This window comes from Tigriopus californicus, chromosome 2 (genome assembly GCF_007210705.1).
Source record: "Tigriopus californicus strain San Diego chromosome 2, Tcal_SD_v2.1, whole genome shotgun sequence".
Lineage (NCBI taxonomy): Eukaryota > Metazoa > Arthropoda > Copepoda > Harpacticoida > Harpacticidae > Tigriopus > Tigriopus californicus.
Genome location: NC_081441.1, coordinates 9,274,563 through 9,282,040, shown reverse-complemented (window position 1 = coordinate 9,282,040; position 7,478 = coordinate 9,274,563). Strand labels below are relative to the sequence as shown.

Below are 7,478 nucleotides of genomic sequence, written 5' to 3'. Positions count from 1 at the left end.
TCTCACTCAAATGAGGGTTCTTTGACTTTTCTCGTTGTGCCTTTCAATTTCCTTTCTTTCCTTCGCCGAAAAAGTATGTTGCTATAACTTTTGAACTCCAAGACATTCTGTCAAACTTTGGCATCTTCTTTCTCTTGGGAAAATTGTGTCGAAGTTGGTATTCATTTGTCAAGCTCCAATTGTTGCTTTTGAGGGACTGGCAACCCTGTTTGTTTAGGCTGACGATTTCTAGGTTTTACAGAGGCTTTATTTTACCCAATGACGCATCTTTCAAACGACCGAGATGTTATGGGTGAAAATTGACAATTCAAGTTAGAGCTAACCAACCGTTTACTTTGCTATTCCAACGAATCCGGGTTTACGCTACAATGAGTGCGTCCTTAAATTTTCAGCTCCATTGAACATTTATGACAAAAATTAAGAGCTCTAAAACCTCGGAACATACATTAGTGAAGCCCCAAATGGAAGAATAGTTGTAAAATCTAAGGGCCAACTCATTCGTTTTGTGTGTAAAGAGTTTTCAGATCGACAAAAACGTTTGAATGACTTGAAAAGTGCTCAACACCTTCTTTGTAAGACAGAGACTAGAAAGGAAGGGAAGGAAAATATGAAAAAATGCTGTATGTCACACCTCCCATCTCAGTTGTGACATCGTCCTTGTCATTACTCATAAGTAATGCACTTCTATAGCATACGTTTTCACCGGTCAATTTGTCTTTCACAGTCCAATGCGCAAACAGTTCTGATTGCAAGTTAAATAAAACAAATAGCAATATAACCTGACCAGAAGAAGGGTGCTTTAATACATAAAGCAAAAGTCTCAAGATGAAAAAAATAATTGCATATGAGAACACCAAATCCGTCATGACACGCTTGATTTTATCGAAGCTTAGGAAGCAGATTGAATAGCGTTTCTTCTCCGGTCGAATTCCTTTCCTTACGTTCATGTATTGATCGTTCAATAAGTCTCTGTAAAGGATGCTGCTGACATTTGTTTATCCCTCATTCTTGGTATCGGAGTTTCTCATCGACATGGTAAAAGGAGAAGCTAAACTTTAACGTTGGTTTTACTCAGGATCATATACAACCAGTGAAAGGTTAACATCTGTTCCTAAATCGTCTGAACCTAACTTGAAATAATCGTGGGAAATGTTAGCCTTTATATGTAGGTAATTTCAATTTAGTGAAAGCCCAAAGTGCAAACGCTTCACCTTTTCTTTGCGCCTATTTGAGTGGCCTACATGGTTGTAAAACTATTCATCACAATCACAAACTTTTTGACAAAAGCCTGATCTTTTATTGTTACATCTCCCATAATTCAATTTTATTGGCGTATTCAGTTAATAACATCGGTGGAAATGTACAGTAAGGCTTCAAATTTAGTACCCCCCCTGGTCCATTTTAGGTCAGTGTCCTCGGCAGTCAACGAAGAAATATCTCTACATAGTACATCCAAAATGGCCGAGCTTCTAACCATAAGGGAACATCCACTGAGTGGCCTTGACTATAGAGCCTTTAGATACGAAAGTACCTCCGAGGGCGAGACCTCCAATTTCTCAGCCCAAGTGACCAAGGCGTGTTTCTTCACGTTAGGTTTCGAAACCCAATTTGTCAATTTTCAGTGCAGTAATGGATCCATGGACTTGGCCTTGTCTAGAAAGAAGTCTTTGCCAAGACTTCTTGGACATGTTCCCCTGGTTGTCAGGCCCCATTGATCATTTTCGGGTCGCCCCCACAGACTGTGCATGCAAATATGTGTTTACTTGAGCCAATCATAACATTTATTCTATAAAGAGCTTTTGTCTAGGATATGCTTAGGAAAAGGCCGTTGGCCTTTCCCTTCTGTTCTTCAATATATCTTCACCTCTACTTTCCTCTCTGTTAGTTCCATTGGCCTTCTATACAGAAAAGCGAACCTCAAATCCCTTTGGGGAAAGCGATAGGACGAAAAATGGAGAAAAGGCTTCAGCCAAGTCTAACCTTTGGACTGAAAATAAAGCAGGTGCAGAAACAGACATTTACCTTTTTCCATGCCAAAGGAATATTATACTTTGTGCTATGCCTGACCGGGAAATGATGATCCTTCACCAACTAAGACTATCAGTCCCACGAGACGTTTTCGATATTCTCACCGTTACCATTGGTGAAAAGACCGTGATGCATCATTGCATGTTGTTGGCCTTCCCAAAAATGATAATAATGGGCTATTGAGGCCGCGTGCTACCGTATTAAGGGAAGGATGGAAAGGTTGGTCTTCCTTGTGATTAACCAGCTTGTTCAAGTTAGGAGCCAAAATGCCCTGGCATTTCGGGTTTTGGTGAGCATTTCTGCAGACCCGGAATCCTCACCGGCTTTGGACAGGAAATGAACCAATCCAATGGGACTCCCAACTAAAAATCAAGCTCACCTCTAGCCTCAACGGATGGACCGTTGAATGGATGGAGCAAAGGATGAGGACAAAGGATTGCTTCGTCCAAAGAGATCAGCGAAAGAAATCACGACCTTATATTAGAGAGATGATAAACCTTAAAGTGGATGGGAGGAAACCTCATTGTGTTTGCCCTACTACCCATTTCATATCGGCTTGGTTCTGCAAGTCTGCACGTAAAATATTAGCTCCATCTGACCTCCAGTGGACAAAACTGAACCGGTTTTTCTCCATCCATTATGTCTGTCACTAGACCCGTAAATCACGGGTCCACAAAGCCTTCGGTTGCAATGGCTTCAAAAAAAAATTGGGTTGGTCTGGAGAGAGATTCAAATATTGAAAAAAGGGATAACTTGATTTCCTAATGAGACAGAGGTCAAAAAAAAATATAATCATAAGTGAGGTTCAAGAGGACCGAGTTCAGATGTTATTTCCCTCTCAGAGAGGCAAAACACCGACCGGTTTTTGGCTTGGTCCGAGATTCGCACTTAAAGACATCACAAATGCAAACAAGTTTTTAGGCAACAGCATTTAATTGGGTGTGATGTCAATCAGTTTTAATAATCGTGACATTAAAAATATGAAACTAACATTTGGATGCGATTTTAATGGGTTTATTTTTTATTGTTCAAGGTAACTATTCCGCGGGATTGCATCATTTACGTCGATCCTTGAAAAGAATGTTTGTCTACCTGGTTTTCCATGCTTACTTTGGAATATCGCTAGAACATCTACTGTTGAGATCTACTGGTTTGGGTCTTTTGTGTCTTGCAACAAGTTATTCTTTTGTATATTGCGTTTTTGACGTAAAGCCATGAACCGGTCCAAAACTATCGGAATTTTGAATAAATTCAGCTATAAATCCTCCATTATAGTTCGCCTTTATCTGTCACCATAATTCAATACTTGTGTGCACAATTTGAAATGGAATCTGCATAAAAAATGATACCCCGAGGATCATTCCAAATCTGTTCCAAAGCCTCCAATCACTTTACAGAACTCATCAATTAGGCCTGCCTTTGATGATGAATCAGTACCACTTGGGTTTGCTACCAAACTTAAAAAATACCTAGGCCCAAAACCAAAGCTGTCAAAGACATGTGGATCGTCACTTCCTAATTGCTGAAGGCTGACATCGTCAGTGGCAGATTGAACATGGGGAAAAGTGTCAAGATAAATCCAGAGCAAAGGAAAGAAAATGGGGCGTGAGTGAGAGGTGGACCAATTCGTGGAACACGAGCTCTTCTCCAACATCTTCCGTGGAATCAATATCCCTCTCCAATATTGATTTGAGTCAGCAATGAGCTTGGGTAGGGATGACTTCCCCAAAATTAAATCGCCACCACTAAATATTGTCGGTCCTGGAACTGGCACATTCCCATGAAATCGCAAATAATGTTGCGTAACAATAAAACGGTTGTTCCCGGGAACACCACTCGACAATTGATATATGGTCTAAAAAAAGGCTGTTACATTATCAAAATATGCATTTCCCGGCCAAATTGGTTCTTTTGAAACACCACATGTCATTCGTTATGTAAATATTCCCTTTGCAAGGAATGATTCTGTTCCAAAGGTGCCCAATCATTATTACATTATGTCATAGGCAAGTGAGAAATAAAGTCTGCATAGAACAGTTAGGTTGTTTCTGGATGATTATGCTTCTGAACTCGACTCTATTCTAAAGGAAACAGTAATTAGCTCTCCCTGTCGATTTTTAATACAGGATAAGAACATACGGTATGTAATAATAAGGCTCCATGTTCCACTTCATCAATATCTATGATTACAAGGGCGACTTTGGCCATCATATTATCTTTCCTCAAGGGTAAGAGCGAAACTCCCACGGGGACAGAAACATAACACAAGGAGACGTAATTGTTGAGAAGTGGCACAATTGTTGTCTAAAAGAAAGCTAACAAGTCCAAAGTGCCCGAAATCTTGTCACGCCAAAGATAGATCATAATTGATTTCGTCGTAAATCTTCCAGAAGAGTTCGACTTTGGCTCAATGGGCTCAATGGGCTCGATTCTTTAAGGTCTTTGTTCTTTGAGTTCCTTATTGATTGGATCTTGTTCAAGTTAGATAACCGTACGTGGGTTACAAGGCAAATGGGACACCTTTTTGTGCTCAAAATATATGGTTTTCTTTGAACCAATGGATTAAATAAATATGAAAAACAGCAAACTCAGATTTTATTAAATGTCCTGAATGCTCCTTGAAACCGAGGGCGAAGATTCTTAAAAATATCAATATTGAAGAAAGCACAAGAATGGTTCATTCAAACATTTTGTTGTTACTAATCAGTTACGAAAAAACTGGAAACATTTCAGTTGAAATATACAAGTGGTAAAAGGGAAGTAAAAAGTGTGTTTATGGTCCATGGCGGTTAGGTCCCAATTCTTATTCACTAATGGTCCCATTACCCGTTTGAAAAATGGATACTGAAAAGGCATTTGAAAAACATTGGCCACTGATAAAAAGGAACCACATTAATTCAGTATGGGACTGCATTTCTGAAGATTAACGCAAAAAATTTATAAATTATCTCAAATTAATTTTGTTTTTTCTGCACAAGGGTGACAAATGTACTTCATATCATTGAGGTAAATGTTGTTAAATGGTATCTATTTTTTGAAAGCTTTTCTTTTTGGTACTAAGTATGAGACAGATGAATTAATAAATACAAGCGCACATGAAAGAGAACATTGATTCCCAAAGTCTTTGGTCAAAATAATTAATACTGTTCTTGCCAACAGCACAAAATCGAACGAAAGCTTTGAAAGCAACCTCATCTCTTTTGACACTCCGCAACCTTCAACATAATAACAAAACTTGTCATTTTTGCTTTGTTATCCCCTCGTACATCAATAACAACGCCTTCCTCGTCAATTATCACCTCAAGCTGGAGATTGATCATCTTGGAGACAAAAAACTTTATGTAACTTTTTTTGCGAGTGATAAGCTCGGAAATCTTCTCTTCCCCGAGGACGAGTTAACAAATTGGGGGCAAATAGAAACCAAATATTGAATTATATCCTCTTGAACACATCCCGAAACAACAGGATAGGCGGAACTTGTGGAAACCAAGGACACTGACCTTTGGCACAATATCATTATGTACTCCCTGCAGCAACGGAAATAGGATCAATGAGCATATCAAGTCCACGGACTTGTTTCTATACAAGTTTTGTACACCGTCTCCAAGATATGTTTTCCAGCAATGAGGATTTGATGGAGTTGTAGCTCACGGATTGCTGAATCTGCATCTGAGACCTATTAATCTTGACTAATGCGCAGACCGGACTTGGAACTAACTTTTTCCCAGCAATGGGTTTTCATCTCTGAGCTAATAGATGTGAGACCTGTACATGGCGTCCTAGAAAATACAGTGTCATTTTTTTGCAGAGTTGCTCCTATATAAAAAGAAGGACACCTTGTGTCTTGAGCATTAATTGATGACAAGCAGTTTCTTGGCAAACCCAGAAGGAGACCTACTATAAAGTGATTATATGGATTTTGAGTATTGGCTTCCGTAAAAGGTGGATCAGATTACCCCACAAAATAGGCCGTAACCCTACGATCAAGCTTTGGAAATTGACGTCTGGCTGCAGACGAGTTTTGTTGAGCCATAAAGAACTGGCGGCCTTGAAGAAAGTTCAGCGTCAAGAATTTTGAATTCGGAATGAGAGCTCGTCGTGCGTGAAAAGATTTAGCATTATTCCATCGATCGTGACGTCAAGGGAATATTAACCAATGGCGGAATAAATGGATCACTGTTATCTTACTGCTTTGGGAAAGGTTGTCGAATGTTGCTTTCGATATGAATAAGGTACAGAGCGATTGAGCAGGACTCGCTTTGACAGATAATCAATGGAGCACAAACACCCTCGATAAGAGCACCACTTGAGTTGTATCCCAAATCATGCACTATTATCCACTGGCACCTCGTGTCTTCATTTTGGAGAGGGTAATTTTCAAGTCAGAAACAGCTCACGCTCACGCCAAGGCTCTATGTAGTTCTTCTTTAGTCGTGGTATTAAAAAGTTCCGCTGCCTTCGTTTTCAAGGGAACGTTTCGTAACTGAACTGGAGGAGCAGGAAAAAGCGCCTGGAACAAGAGAGTCTCTCTCTCTCGTTCTCTCTGTGTCTCACTCTCTCTGTCCTTCCTCGGTTCGTCCACCAGATTCCCTTTTTCGAGCGGGGATGACTCTCGCCGTCACAGAGTTTTATGAGAGCGCTGACTTGAAGGAGACCGAGCTTTTGAGTTAACCAAAAATGTGTTTTTTAAAGAAAAATATGAATTTCCCAAGCACCGGATCAGGGCAAGTTGAGATTTTGGGTACACTAAATTGGTTGAATAAAGACTGTTTTGTATTAATTGTTTGCAATTTTGATATTTATTAACAACTCGTAATGACCTGACGTTAATGATGAACAGAATTTTCACTTCAATCTTGAGTATCTGACTAACTGACATTCAATGTCAATCACCTAAGGTGTGGTGATTGCTAAGGAGTGTGATAATAATTCATTGTTAAGAGTTAAATATTGAGTCTCTGTTTTTGCAATTAAGGCTGAATGTTTTCAGTCAAACAGCAGATCATTTTCTTCTTTTCTCATTACCGACTACCGAAGCAAAAGTGAAAAATGGTGTCAAAAATATGACATCTAGACTAATAAACTGAATTCATCTATTCTAACCAAAAATATTATGTAAAGAGCATTTGAGTTTTTTTTATCAACCTCTGGTCAACTCTATGCTGTATGAACTATGCTTCGATTCAACTCCAAGACGTACACGTAACTAGGCCCACATGAACGGCTTTGGAGAGCTCCTTCTTCCGCAAACAATGAAACGCTGTCAATCTTTCCCAGACCCTCATCGCTTCAACTACGCGTAGCTTTTGGCCTAGCAAGTACCAAATCTTCCAACGAGTGGATAGGGGTATATACCAAAAGATGAGTAGTCCCTGAAAATCAGTCGGGACCTTGATGAGGTTAGAGGCCCAGAACAACCTCTCCAGAACAAACGTTCAGAGTACAAAAAT

The 7,478-nt window shown here is 39.6% G+C and overlaps 1 protein-coding gene across 1 annotated transcript in view; it reads right to left on the bottom strand.

The window, feature by feature from the left end:
- The window catches only part of LOC131877230 (neuroglobin-like), a gene marked incomplete at its 3' end in the record, with an annotated part of 16,886 nt that extends 10,210 nt beyond the window's left edge, over positions 1 to 6,676 (bottom strand). Inside the window, 1 exon segment of the mRNA XM_059222845.1 lies at positions 6,217 to 6,676.
- Between the last annotated feature and the right edge of the window lie 802 nt (positions 6,677 to 7,478).